Genomic DNA, 12,580 nt, shown 5'->3' on the forward strand with positions numbered 1-12,580 from the left:
TTCTTCGTGGATATTTTTGAGCAACTGAGATTTTTTTGAGATAGCACTGGCCACACCACCCCCTCATGTTTTAGCATTTGTTTTAGAATGTCTGTCCGTGTGGTATACATTAAAATTAAGGAAGCCTTATTCGGAAAAATTAACTCGTGCATTTTTCGTATAAAAAGAAAATATCACTGCTGTTGGTTGCTGTCGATGCTACCAAAATGGGAGGTTTGGTGCGAATCCATATCACATTTTGGTAATAGCACTTTATTTTTTGTTGTCGTAGTTTTTTGGTACACAGTATATAGTTTTTAGTACTGAGTTCACGTATTTGATTGTGATATGTACATGGTTGACATTTGTCACGTAAGAAGGGGTCTCTTCTACGACTAGTTCTTGACTTCAACAGCTCGGCTGTAGAACGATTTGCCGGCATATTTGTTTGCTCCCTCCTGCATCCCTCTTTTCAAAAAACCCTCCATACAGCATTCCCAAATATGACATAGGCCCTGAGGGAAATTATTTTCCTGAGGGTCTTATGTGTGGAGTTAATGTAAAAAAGACATCAAGCTAACAAAAAACCGATATTTTAAAGATCATTTCCATAAGCTTTCATTTCAAATTAGTGAAAATAAATATTTTTCACCACTAATTACATAAAATAGGTTTAAACAAGGTTCTTGAAGCGTTTGTAAGGAAGCAAACGAATTTAAATCGTCCCACAGCTGAGCTGTTGACAACATGGCCGAATGAAAATACCACCCGTTTTCATGTGAAAACCATTGTAGACCACACACATTAATCACAACTATTTTCCAACGACAGCTAATCGTTCGTTAAAAAAAGAGTTTTTCGATCATTCGTTTTAACCCATTTTCAAGAGTCAAGGATTTTGTTTAATTATGTAGTAACTTCGAACAGTAGGGCGCACGATTCAACATCATATATATATATACCTATATCAACCTATGTTCTTTATTTTTATACCTTTTTCTGTACTTTTTTCTCTGTACTACAATATAAACCACTGTAATCATTTGTAAAATGTGTATTCAAGAATAGACATAAATAAGTAAATAAATATATGAAATACTTTATAATTTCATAATCATACGTATTTCAATGTCTGGTGTCTAACTGACGAATTATTTGAATAGATTTAGATGTCCAACTGCGGCGCGGTGGAACTAGGGTTTACCCAATCAGCAAAATGCCGACTAATTGGGCCACACTCACATCACACCGCCACGCCCCGTTAGTTATGCAAATTCAAGGGAAACGTATGACTAAAAGTTATCCAATTTGTGCCAAGTTTCCGTCGGGCGTATTACGCGGATTAAGGAATCATTCGGGTCGGGCCGGAGCCGCCTGTTTGTCTCTCTATGTTTGTCACCTGATGCCTGACGCGGCGCAAGTCTAATAAATCCTATACTCATTTGTGAGCACAAGTTATACAGTGTACATTTAGGCCCATCTTCTGTAATATCATATGTTTGTGGAGTAAGTACTATACTTACCCACCAAGTACAGTACTTTAATACTAGTTTGACGTGTTGGGATACGAGCGCCTAGCACAGATTTAAGGATAATGTCACGATCATAGGCGTTCGTTCACTTTATATTTCATTTTGGGTGTTGGTACAAATTAATGATTGTTTGTTTAAAAGTAACAATTCTTTAAAAAATATTAACTCCAAACATTATCATCTTTGAAGATGCAGTGTGGCTAGGATGTTTTTTATTAAATACATATTTTTTCTTGGTCTTAAAGAGACCCATGCCTAATGGGAGAGGAAACGACACGACTCAAGAAGTTAAGTCCATGTTTATTTTACATTATATGTCTTTGTTTTGGTTTGGATTTTGAATGGAGGGTATTTTTGTATTAAGGAAATTCTGTAAAAACAGATCTGTGGGTCAGTATGTTTAGTAGTGACGAATGAATCTGTCCCTTCCACTGTGGTGCGAGGCAACGGGTCGAGAGAGTGCGGCAGGAGAAGTCAAAGGGTCTCCCTTTACCGCTCTCTTCCGATTCGGTCCGTCACGCAGTTGGCAGGCAGAAGCATCCACCTCAAAAACCAGGACAAATATCTCATAAAACCATTCACCCCTGCTGATAACCAAACGTAGCAAACTAATTGGGGTGTCCCATGGTAGATGTGTTTGTTATCCAATAAATCGTCCCTGGGGGCGGCGGTGGTCCCAATTCTCGCCTGCCAAATTCCAAATCACTTGATTGTGCCGTGTATTTTTTGGGCGTCCCCGACTTATCGTCGTTTCTCTTCTGATCTGATAATTGTATCTTCCGACACTCGATTCTTTATTCCTTTCTTGACTTTTTAAAGTTTACACCAGCGCTGTGCAAGCGAGTGCACGAACCATGCATTATTATCATTACATGGTCTTACAACGCACGTCAACAGTGGTGGGCACAGAGTGGTTAATCAGTATAGGCACTGTAGGCAGTAAGAAAAACAGGGAATTAATTGATAAAAGAGGGTGGTTAAGATGCTTCAGCCGAAGTTAACTGGGATTAACCATCAAATATCATCACAACCCCTTCATTTTTGCACATTAAAAGCCAATTACTAGATATACAAAAAAACCACATATTTTGGTCGCTCAATTAGCTGTCTTTCACGATTGTTTCATGGTTTTTATTTGTAATAAACATTATCACTAATATAAAGGTACCACAGATGCCACTCATTGCAACATTTGTGATTTGTACCAAATGGCAAAGCCTTTTTGCCATTAACATAAGTGAGTCTTCCCTTTAATGCACATTGTGCAAACACATACTTTTTAGTGGGGACTACATTTAGCATTTGAATATTACCATGTCCGTCATTTTGCATACTTAGTTCCTGCTTTTTACACTTTATAGTAGGCCGGTCGGTAGGGCGAGCGCGGCTCTGCGATTCGTTTCTGAAACGTCGGGCGTATTATTTAAAATAAAGATTTAATTCTTCCAATATATTTTAATGTTTTTATTATATTTTTTGTGAAAAAGGTATTGTAGGTAGTGCTTATTTGCCTGCATGAATGTACGTCTCGGCTCATAAATTTACTCACGAGAGATATAATTAAAAAAATAAATAAATCATTGAAAACCAACCGTAGACCAATAAAAAACACAAATCATTGTGTTAAACATAGTGTCATCATGTATTCCGGTTACTTCAGTTTGCATCCCATTGAATGGCGTGATATCCCCAAAACCTGATCAATGGAGCGGACGACAAACAACCTATCCAATATCCTGACAGACTAACATGCTTGTATACTAATACTCTGACATACTTATATACATAATATCAAACTAACAAACCAAACTAACACTGACACGCGTAACACCATGCGCATGCATTTGGGCCATGCAAACAAAAACGACTGTGACATGGTACAGAATGTTAGTGGAGTTTTAATCCGATGACTGACCGTATCAATTTACGTTCATTTGGATATACGCTTTTATGCTTACGTTACATAAGCGAACGAATATTTTTGCTATCCAGTTTTTTTTATTCAGCTGATATTGGGTATTCTTACGGTGTTTGTTCGAGTTAGTTAGTTAGTAGCACACATCAAAAAGTATCAAGAACATCTAATATAAATACTTAATTTGGGTCTTACTAAATTTTAACTATATTTTTTGAGATTTTAATTAAATTCTTCTAAATCAATTTACCGAAATTTATTATTCGAAGTACATATTTTTTGAATGTCAATTCCTCGAAATACACATTTTTAGAAGTATCAATTTATAAAACATCAATAAAAAACAACTTAAATATCTAATGGAGCCAAGTATACGTATTTTATTCGGGAATTTAAGTACAACATGCACAAAACTAGTTTTTAATATGTTAATTTGAGTTATTTAAAAATTTAACGAATTGAGATGTTCGAAGAATTGCATGGTCGAAAAAAACGTTGTCGAAGAATCAGTAGATTGAAAGAATTGATTTTCGAAAAAAACGTTAGATACCAATTTTGAGTGCCTTGTATATGGCTAGCAGATTCTTCAATAATGACCAGCTACTAACGTTGTATAAATCTCAAGTACGTCTTACAAATGAATTTTAGCAGTCACCTCTGGGCTGGAGCCTTGACCCCCAAAATGCTTGATAAACCAACTTGATTCTGTGCAAAAATGGCGGTCTTTCTGATTGACAATCAATTGGTTGTTAACAGACCGATTGCCAAATCCAATATGCAGATACAATGCAGGCATGCTGAGTCTGTTCTTCAGGTATTTCAATGGAGCCTCGAGGTGTAGCAGCTTGAACCCTGTGCACAGGTGCACGTACGCGAAACTCGACAGAGACGAGCGGAATACCCTTTCACACTTGATATTGACTTCAAGAGAAGGGGTCTTTTCTTCGACTCGTTTTTATGTAAGTCAGTTCGTATGAGGAACGAACGACTGGCATATTTTTCCTTCTTTCACATAATGACCGCGTTTGGGTCCCACCCATGCGTAGTGTGTTCAATTACTCGGCTGGCTAAGTCCTCCCATCACAACACAAGCAACATTTTCCGCTTAATCTGGTGGTAGTAGGTAATTTTAAAATATTGTCATGTTAAAAGTTAAAAGTTAATCCGGACCCTTCAGATCTTACCTCCGTCTGGAGCCAGTGAGACTATGGCATCCCCGGTTAGGGTATGTTGTAGTGCTGAAGGTAGTGGGCAATGGAAGGAGATGGAAAAGCGGAAGGTGGTGGAGTACTTGACTATTCAGATCTGATCACCAAGTACAGCTAAAGCCGTTTCAAGCAACGTTTCAGTTCTGAATAGTGCTCTTCCACCAGGACGATGCATATTATTTAGAAGTATAATGTATTATTTTATTTGAAAAAATTGTGAAATAACACAAATTAATCTAATCAAATTGTCTTTGAACCCGTGATCTCCGGCTTGCGAGTCGAGAGCCTTACCCCTCGACCAAAGAGGCCATCAAAAACCTTAACCCGCATCACAACAATGCCCAACCGCGTGGCAATGTAGTACTCCTGCCTTTACACTGTGCAGACAGCAGCGCTCTTGTGACGTTTTACACCAAAATTAAGGAAAACTAAATTAAAGAAATGGAAAAGTTTCAAAACTCATCTGGTAACGATGAACTCAAAAATAATAAAAAATTTGGACAAATTTCATGACGTCAGATTTCATCGCTCAAATGATTTTGCTGCTTCCATAATAAATAAATAGTTTTTTCTGCTATAAGTACAGTTAGATTTATTATTCCAATAAAAGTTGCAAATTTTTTTCACCGTGGAATTGTTATTATTAAATTAATATTGTTAAAATGGTGGTCGGTCTTCCCATTATGAGATTTTTCACTTAAGTTTTAAATCCACAAACCTAAGTTTCCTTTGTTTATTGTTTCTGGCAGATGTTTGTACACTTTAATTGCCACAGTAAGCAGCAAGGTCCTTTCGGGGAAATTGTTCTTTTGTTTATTTAGGATTTATCTTTAAATCTAGCGGCGAGTGTTTTAATGGAAAGTATTCCGAAAACAAAGAATGATCCAGCAGACACAGTTTCACAAGTTCGTGTAAAACAAAAAATATACACGTATTTATTGAATCAATTAGTTTTTGTTGCATTTTCGCATAAAACCTTCAGCAACTTTATTTTTATCAAATTAAAAAAATATATGTTATTCTATTTAAAACAAGGGTAAATTCACTTTTTTCGTATCTATGCCAGAAAGAGAAATCTATTTTTTGTTTTTTTGTTTTCAAGTAACTGGTTCAACTTATATATTTGCAGTCCAAACTTCTGGTTGTCAATGTAATATTCGTTGAACAAGTGTTAAGACACCATAAAAATAAAAAGATGTCTTAAGATGTCTTTGCTACACAGATACAATTAATAATTAGAAACGCACATAATATTATAATGCTGCTTTAATTGTTTAATGATTGCATATTCGTAGAAATGATTAGAAATGGCTGATCGTAATTAATTGACACCCAGTTAAAGGCTGTTAACGTTAACGAGCCGATAATCAGTCTCCAGCAGAATTAACCTCCGCCGCAGCATCCGGTCTTGGAGACAGGATAGGGGGAGATATCAAGACTACGGGAGCAGCGTACCTACTGCCGCCTGCTACGTGTCTAGTATAATATCTAGCATTGTCATGTGCCCCTTAAAAAGACGATTGGAAAATAGCTATTCAAAGGAATAAGTACACGGAGAAAAATGGATATTGCTAATGTATTAAGAATCTCTTCAAATTATAGGTAATACGGTTAAAAACAGAATTTCAGACGAATGAATAAATAGGTTTCCAAACTTTTAGTAAAATAGAATACATATATCATCACGATGTCGGAATGTTTTCGAATTTCGTCATTATATATTATCAAGGTAAATGCAGATGCTTAAACACGTGTTCAGAGAAAATTATAAAAGTTTATCAGGAAACGGCCCACAATCCCGTTTTTTACCGGAATAGCAACAATTTAAACAGATTCATAAAACTATTATAAATTGGCAATATTCATTTTTCTTCGCGTATAATTACAGTAAAGTTTATAACAGATCATTATTGCTAACCACAAGGCCGACTAGAGTACAGGTCTGGGAGCGCGACCGCCAAATTACGTAGTCGGTGCTGTCGTTAAGTAAACTTCACTGTTTAAATTAGTATCATTACTCCGTTTATTATGCTTGCGGTAAAACAACAAAAAGTATCAATAGCATTTGAAAACTGTCGTTGCTCGATGGCACTGACTTGATCACGTGGAACTTAAAAATTCATCGCGTACTGTCGTCGGCCTTATGCTGTCCTAATCTGATCTGATCTGATGGATCTTAAAACAAATAAACTAGATGAAACTGCACTTATCTGTAGAAACATGATTAGGAGATAAGTAAACATCAACTGTGATTAGTTGTTTACGATTTTCTATGCGATTTTTTTATTTATAATTCTCACCAAAGTAATAATTCGTAATAACAGAGTAAATAATTCAAAGTGTGTTATAATGAATACAATCATTTTCTAAATGGAATTATTGAAGACAATATATTAGCGATTCTTAAACGAACATTTGAAACAAAAAAGTTACGGCCGCATCTAGAACTTAAACCAAGGACCCTCGATTTGCCCGCGCACCGCTGAGATAACTACCAACTGAGTTAACGAGACCATACCTTCTTCGGTCATATTCAACTGCATCATTGTTCAAATTACAAACATTATCTTCATTTTCACACCGCACATTTTATTAGCTGCTATCTTTGTGTATGTTCGCAAGATTCAACCTGAACAACGAGTAAATGCAATCTAGACAGTGGTCTTGGATAAATGTATCATAATTTAATTTAATGTGCCAAATCTTTTGACTTTTCTAGTCTAGGATAATGAGTGCAACCTCAAATAATAATATTTAATTATTGGAGACAATATTAGCCATTCTTAAACAAAAATTTAAAACAGAAAAATCAGAAAAGATAAGATCGCATCCAGGACTTGAACCCAGGACCCAATTATTTTGGACGTAAAGACCACATTATTAGTATCATCAAGTATTCTGAGAATTTGTTGGTAAATTATTTATTTATTCATTCAATTTAAATAGGAAAAGTAAACTAAACATATACAAAAAATGTTTTTTCTGATTTTTATTGTCATGAGTTATTTTTTTGTTGTAGTTATACAATTTTGTTCACATAATTTCTAATTGGACTTTTAATGTTATATCCTGTCTAATTTAAATAATATTTATTGTCTTAACACGACATCGTAAATTACCATTAGAACAATCTCCATAAAAAAAACGTTTTTCTTACTTGTAATGAGCGATTTTTTGTTTTACGTAATTTTCTTATAAATACCATCATTTTGTCTTATTAGAGGTAAAGTCACTAGGAGGAAATCTATAATATGTTATATTTTTAATACATACTCAACATATACAACTGATAAAATGTAAACTGTAGATTTCACGATCATTAATAAATAAATAAATTAATTAATTAAAAATACCGTTTTCGGTTGTGATTCTGTCTGTTACTCCGGTTCAATGAAAGAACTAGAAATTCTGTAGAAATTTTGCTACGAACAATGAACATAAGCAAAATTTTCAAAATTGGAAGTGTTTGTTTGATAAAATCCAGACAAGCCTACATTTATCTGGCATTGGAACTGATTTGTTGGGAGTTCAGATCCACCTACACCTATCTGGCATTGAAACTGATTTATCGGGAGTTCAGACCCACCTACACCTATCTGGCATTGGAACTGATTTATCGGGAGTTCAGACCCACCTACACCTATCTGTTAGTGGAACTGATTTATCGGGAGTTCAGACCCACCTACACCTATCTGGCATTGGAACTGATTTATCGGGAGTTCAGACCCACCTACACCTATCTGGCATTGGAACTGATTTATCGGGAGTTTGGACCAACCCCATTGACGTGTTATAATATAATTTAAACATTATTTAGATGAGACACGTACGTATTTTTTTAACTCCCATTAATTTAAATTGACATTTAATACTCTAACAAATAAGTTAGAGTAACAGCAGTTTTAATTGAATAACTCCATGTTTAAATGTTAAACCTAGAAAATGTTTCAATTAACATTATTACATTGATATGTAGTTTTCTTTTTTAACTGGTCTTATTTTTATGTCGTTGTTTTATTGGTCAATGATATAATTCTTAACACTGTAAAATATGAATTTATAAAGACTGTTCATAACGCAAATAAAAAAAATAATAACGCCAAACAACCGGACACAACCGAATCCGGTCCTTATTACCAGATATTAGTACGCGATAGCAACTCAATGACTATCCCGTGATTTATCATGGGCCTGCGCTACTTTTAATAATAGAATTGAGCTTAGTTCAGATAAATCTTACACTTAAAGTCGACGGATCGTGCAGTATATTGTAATTCATATAATGTTTTGAGTAAGAATGTGAATTCACAGTAAATATTATTTCAACTAAAATATGTCTGAATGAGGTTGTCGAATGGTTGTTTGCTATTCAGTAGTGTATTTAATTCAATCCTAAGCTACAGAAATAGCCGATGAAAGCTGTTTGCGAATAAAGCGCGGTGACAAAGAAGCAACTCCGTGCCCTCAGTCTGCTACGCCGCTACGCCGCTACGCCGCTACGCCGCTACGCCGCTACGTTGCTACTTCGTAACGGTAACGCTAACGCTAACGACCGAAGGTTCCAGAACGTACAACACTCTCCTCTAACGACAGGCGCTGAACGAGCAACGAGCCCGGAGCCCGCAATCTAACGGCCCGCAGGAAATTTCCTTACGCTGATGCCAATGATCGTAAATTACACACGATAGCTTTTACTTTAGGGGATGGTTTAAGGGAGAAATTTGCATTTAATATTACGTGCTTTTTCATTCCATTTCATTCAATACTAATACAGTAATAATCGACTACATAGCTAAGTTTTCCAATAATTAAAAAAGATTCGATGTTTAAAAAGACGAGGAATTTTATAACCAGCCATGTTTTGAGGTTTTAGTAGAAATCAGTCGATTTTACTCCACTTTACAACAATACAAAAAGAAGAAGTTCAATGGGAATCAGTTTTATTATGTGTTAGCGTTTTGATTTCGAATATTTTAATGAACACATCATTAAAAACCTAATCCTAGGCAGTCAAAATTCCGGTATAAATAAAATACAGTAATATAAGCTTCATATTTACAATATTTGAATATCACTTAGGGTCAAGGGTTAATTTACGAACACGATAACTTTTACAATGATCATTAGAAACCTGATATTTTAACAATATTACATTGAATAACCAACGGAAAATAATGCAATCTCAATATTTTCCAGTAATATATAATATATCAATTGCCAATGATTTATGCAGGCTCCTTTTTATTTCAACCTTTAATACATTATTATATTTAACAAGTCGAACAATAGGGTATTTACAAAGAAACATGCCTTGAACGATGGAGGTATGGGGGGATTCGATTTTGAATTCGCCCGAGCTCATTAAAAAATTCATACCTCCGAATATTAATACGAGACGTGTAAATTCCTTAATAAAACATAAAGCCAATGAATTCACCTACATTTTATAGTTTATCCCATATTTGTAGGTTGTATAAATCTGTATATTTATAGAAATCGTCAATTTTTTCTTTCTTAATAATTCTTGAGCATAGTTTTATAGTTAATTTGAAAGGTTTAAAATAACACTTACTTCACAACGTTCAGCATTAATTATTTATTTAGTCATGTTCTCCGCGAAGATTACAAATTTGGGGACATTTAAGAAAAACAAAAGGTCATGGAGGTAGTTTTACTATTTTGTGATATGCGTCAGAAGATAGTTGCTGCACTGTCTGTAAGTGATGTTGAAAATATCGATCGTCAATGCAGAATCATTTAGCAGTCGAGTCGCTGATTGTGGCAGACCTCGTTTTCGGAGCATAAGTGCATTGGATCTCCCACGAGTATACTTATAAGGCACATATAAGTTAACCTCTTTCAACGTAGGTAGAATTAGTATAGTTCTAAGGATTTATTTAAAAAATGTTAATCTAAGGTGTTGAAATCGAGCATTCTATTCAAATTTAACATTGAATGTAGCTTACTTGTTACATAGTTAGTTGTCACTGGAAAAGCAAGGCTAATCAAGTGAAGCAAAGCAAAGCGAATCAAAGCAAAAGCCGAGCTCATTGAACGCAACACGCCCGATGTTCCGCAAATAATGAACAACTCCCAATGTGTTCTACAAGAAGATCTTTGCAAGCTTGTTCCTTTGTGCCGCGGAATACCTTCAGGCCAACCCGTAATCTAATCCGCTCCGTCTGTAGACTTGTCCGTTGCAATAGGTACCCAGTATGCACCACGGAGTGCAGCGATTTGCGGGCTTAAACCTTAGATGAATTGAAAGAGAAGATTTTTACGAAACAATGCACGTGGTTTAACCGAACTAGGTCCAGTGGACATATTTGATACTTACTGTGTTTAGTATCGCATTCATCATAAGTTCGTTCGTCAGACACAAACATATGGTTTTTTTAGTGAAAAAATGCCTTTGCTTTTGAGGCGCAATAATCAGTCTCTTCTTGGAGTTTCTTGCCATTCGTTAATACACACAAATCACTTATAATTTAGATAAATATATTTACTCAAGGTTACCCGGTATCGGTGTGCGTGAAAATGAAATAAAGCGAGATAGGGAACGCAGAAACACATAAGAGTAGGATGTAGGAAAGACAACCATAGTGACAGTACGGCGTATTCTACCACTTGCGGGGTGTTGATAACTCAGATATTTCATGCGTACGCACAAATTCTTTGATGTTCTATCCTTTTCTCATGCGTTTCGATTCTCGCTTGATACTAAAACCGAGTTATGCGCACGCCGTTGTATTGCTATTTCATCAGCAGACACATATTTTCTGAATTGCTATTCTATTCGTATTCGTTTCTATTTGGCGATGAAAGATAAAACAAGAACTTTCCAGATTTTTTGTGCGATTAGTATGACTATAACCTATCTGTATTTATTTAGTCGATGGGTTAAACTTGCTTTATAACTTGCTTAAGTCTTTGAAACAAGGTTGAAAGTGTTATACTTACTTACACACCCAGGCAGAGTTTTCATTATCTTCTTGTAATAACAACTTTTTAGTGTTTATTTTCTCATACAATCCTGAAAAAGGTTAGGAAAAGTCAAAACCTGGTTGAAATCGTAAATGTACGTTATACATATCATAAATATATTAGAATTTCTGATTCAAACATGCTTGAAGATTGTATGTATATTTTTTTTAATTTTGTTTACATTATACAGAACATACAGATACAGTACAAGCTCACTAATTAGATACCACGTAACGGTTATTATAATGTGGAGCTATTTTCCAGGTCTATTAAATGCCTTTTAGTATACATTTTACAAAAATGGTGCAGTAAAAAAACACGAGTAGCTAAATTATTATTTAGTTGTTCCAGATCATAAATGGCTACCTAACTTAATCTCTAATTTCCAAATAGTATAAAACTCTGTCGCTATCCACATCTGTATGTTTATGCGCTTAGTTCTTCTAAACGACGCAATGGATTTTGACAGGGTTATATATAATATATATGCACTCAGGCGGCACTTGGTTGGTCTTTGCCCAGTTTAAGTGATACTAACAACAGTTACATTTAATAGATAGATATTAGGTCATTGACAGAGAGAGGGTTAGTATATATTATTAAAACACGGAACAGGAAGCAGTTAATGGATAAAAAAGTTCAATTTAGGCATAATAAGAATGACAATTGTTTGAATAAGTGAAATTTTACGTATTTGTAATGGATTATTTCAAATGAAACATTATTATTCGCTAAATGTCTACAACTGATATTAAATTTTGTCGTATCTAATATAATTTGCTCATAGAGGAGACTTGCAGTGCTTAAATATGTGTTACAACCGTTAATGTCTATAAGGTAAATCAATATTGTATAGTTTTTCACAACAATTAAAGATAGTTATAACAAAGTTGACTGAAATAATAGATTATTACATACTTATTAATTGTACCCGTGTTTATGAATAAAAGGAGCGTAATTGT

At 34.9% G+C, this 12,580-nt stretch overlaps 1 protein-coding gene across 1 annotated transcript in view; it reads left to right on the forward strand.

Moving 5' to 3' along the window:
• The window catches only part of LOC149422101 (uncharacterized), a 592,400-nt gene that overhangs the window by 365,685 nt on the left and 214,135 nt on the right, over positions 1–12,580 (forward strand). The window lies entirely within an intron of this gene.

This window comes from Hesperophylax consimilis, chromosome 7 (assembly GCF_061612785.1).
Source record: "Hesperophylax consimilis isolate HC1 chromosome 7, BYU_Hcon_1.0, whole genome shotgun sequence".
Lineage (NCBI taxonomy): Eukaryota > Metazoa > Arthropoda > Insecta > Trichoptera > Limnephilidae > Hesperophylax > Hesperophylax consimilis.